Source organism: Amblyraja radiata, chromosome 31, assembly GCF_010909765.2.
Source record: "Amblyraja radiata isolate CabotCenter1 chromosome 31, sAmbRad1.1.pri, whole genome shotgun sequence".
Lineage (NCBI taxonomy): Eukaryota > Metazoa > Chordata > Chondrichthyes > Rajiformes > Rajidae > Amblyraja > Amblyraja radiata.
In genome coordinates this window covers 32,004,140-32,007,165 of record NC_045986.1, presented here as the reverse complement: position 1 = coordinate 32,007,165, position 3,026 = coordinate 32,004,140, and the positions used below count along the sequence as shown (strand labels likewise).

The 3,026-nt window shown below is 46.9% G+C and overlaps 1 long non-coding RNA gene across 2 annotated transcripts; it reads right to left on the bottom strand.

Annotated features, from left to right (window-relative positions):
- Positions 1-750: 750 nt before the first annotated feature.
- LOC116990620 lies at positions 751-2,247 on the bottom strand. Of its 2 annotated transcripts, XR_004416581.1 has the most exons (3): positions 1,266-2,247; positions 1,043-1,199; positions 751-952 (listed from the first exon to the last, which is right to left on the bottom strand). It is a non-coding gene; the product is annotated as an uncharacterized LOC116990620 (long non-coding RNA). The 2 variants fall into 2 exon arrangements; XR_004416580.1 differs by having other exon boundaries at positions 1,043-2,247.
- Positions 2,248-3,026: the final 779 nt, after the last annotated feature.

Here is a 3,026-nt window from a genome sequence, read left to right as displayed (position 1 = left end):
GCCTTAAAAATATCCATTGACTTGGCCTCCACAGCCTTCTATGGCAAAGAATTCCACAGATTCACCACCCTGTGACTAAAGAAGTTCCTCCTCATCTCCTTCTTAAAGGAACGTCATTTAACTCCGAGGCTGTGACCTCTGGTCCTTGACTCTTCCACTAGTGGAAACATCCTCCCACATCACTCTATCCAAGCCTTTCACTATCGGCTAAGTTTCAATGAGTTTCCCCTCATCCTTCTAAACTCCAGCGAGTACAGGCCCAGTGCCGTCAAATGCTCATCATATGGCGACTCACGAAACAGGCCTTCTTCTCTGAGCTTTGCCATGAGAAAATAGGAAACAAGTCAATGTTGCTCAAAGTGCCTGTGTCTGCAGGCTGCTGGGTATCCTGCCCCATAACTCCTGAAACTGGGACAGGATTCGAGCTGCTGCTGAGACAGACCACCCCTACATGGGATGGAAGCAGCGTCCCACCTCACAAACCACACCCCCTTTGACCATCGGTGGTCACCACCATCCAGCTCGGACCCAGCAGCCTGAGGATGGACACAGTGGTGGAATATCTCACGTCTGCAGAGAGGTTCCGACCCAAAACGTCACCCATCCTTTTTCTCCAGAGATGCTGCCTGACCCAAGTTACTCCAGCACTTTGTGTCTATCTTTGGTATATAGCAACATCTGCAGTTCTGCCGACATACCTTGTGCCTGAAGGGCTCCCTCAGAAGAAAAACAGTAGGCGTCACACTGAGAAACACGGCAAAAAATGTAATTATGAATAAAAGTTCACAAGAACTGGGTAGTGAAACATCAACACCTGAACAAATCGAGGCATCAAACAGAAATCAAGTAACTACTGTTGGATTTGTACTGAACGGTCATGTGGTAGATGCGATACTAAAGTATTGTGCATAATGAACAAAATCCAGTCTCATCAAAGGGAAACGAGGCAGACCTGGCCATAACGTGGCTGCATTGACCCGTGTGACCCTAGTGTGACCTGGCCGTAACGTGGCTGCATTGACCCGTGTGACCCTAGTGTGACCTGGCCATAACGTGGCTGCATTGACCCATGTGACCCTAGTGTGACGCATGTTCTCAGTTGCAGAAGAGGCATTCTGTCAAAACAGCAAGAACGGTCTCGAAACGTCACCATTCCTTCTCTCCAGAGATGCTGCCTGCCCCGCTGAGTTACTCCAGCACTTTGTACCTATCCACGTTCTCCAGAGATGCTGCCTGTCCTGCTGAGTTACTCCAGCACTTTGTACCTATCCACGTTCTCCAGAGATGCTGCCTGCCCCGCTGAGTTACTCCAGCACTTTGTGTCTATTTTGTTTTGGATCTTCTTTGGTCAAGTTTAAAATGAGTAAAATTGATGCATTATCATATCTACCTTTTCCTCCTCACCTCTAAAAGGCCTTAACACTTCCTCCTCCAAAACCTCACAAGCTCACACATTGGATGGCACAGGGACCCACGGCAATAGAAAATGACTGAGAGGTGGGACTAACTCCCATTGACACTAAGTAACACAAAGCAATCACTCCACCAAAGAGTGTGCGTGTTTGTGGCCCAATGCCACCACGGATTGACATTGGAGGCAGACGTTCATGTTGGTTCATATAATAATAAATGAACAAGCATGAGGAACGATGCATCATGGTAGATGACAGGCAGATACTGGCTGGTGATGTGCGTGTGGATAATGAACACAGAACAACTTCTCATGACAAGTGAAGTGATAGGGTTGACTGACATGGCATACAATGGTTGGTGTGGTGCCAATAACTGGTGCTGGTTTCATTCACCATGGTATATCCGTTATGTCCGTCTATATCTCTTGTTTCTCTTTCCCCTACTCTCAGTCTGAAGAAGGGTCTCGAGCCAAAACATCACCTATTTCTTCTCTCCAGAGATGCTGCCTGACCCACTGAGTTACTCCAGCATTTGGTGTCTATCTTTGGTAAACAGCCCTGAGCTACAGAATTCATCACATGTTGGTGAAGCTACACTCTCATGTTCGTTAGCAAATGGCTTGGCAGAGGACAGAGCTTCAACCTACAAGTCCCAATTATTCTCTCATTTACAAACCAGGCAATTCAGCCCAATTTGGAATCAGTCAGAATACGAGTATGGACATTTGGAAAGGGCTACGGTAACTGCCGACTTTACATTGGTAAGTCCCAGAAATGGCAAATATTTATACAAATACATGGAGACAGGCCTTCTTGCCATCATGGTATCTCTCTTCCATATAACAATTACAGCACAGAAATAGGCCATCTCGGCCTTTCTAGTCCGTGCCGAACACTTACTCTCACCTAGTCCCATCTACCTGCACTCAGACCATAACCCTCCATTCCTTTCCCGTCCATATAACTATCCAATTTATTTTTAAATGTTAAAATCGAACCTGCCTCCACCACCTTCACTGGAAGCTCATTCCACTGGCTCAGGTAAAAGGACTAATGTGGCCCTTGTGGCTAAAGGGATCAGGGGGTATGGAGAGAAGGCAGGTACAGGATACTGAGTTGGATGATCAGCAGCAGCTCGAATACTCCTGCACCTATTTTCTATGTTTCTAATGGCTGATGAGTATTTGCTGAATTACCAGATGCTGTGTGTATCAGAGAGACAGAGAGACAGAGAGAGACACAGAGAGAGACAGAGAGAGACAGAGATACAGAGAGAGTGTGCATGCAGTTAAAATGTGTGTTATTGCGATGTGGGTAAAATCACCATCATTCATCAAGAAAAGCAGCCTCAGCAGGTTGGGTGGAATGTAAACATGGATGAGAGAAATATTGGTGTGTTACACATCTTCATTCAGTCTGAAGGGTCTCAACCCAAAACATCACCTATCCATGTTCTCCACAGATGCTGCCTGACCCGCTGAGTTACTCCAGCACTCTGTGAAACGTCACCTATCCATGTTCTCCACAGATGCTGCCTGACCCGCTGAGTTACTCCAGCACTCTGTGAAACGTCACCTATCCATGTTCCCCACAGATGCTGCCTGACCCACGGAG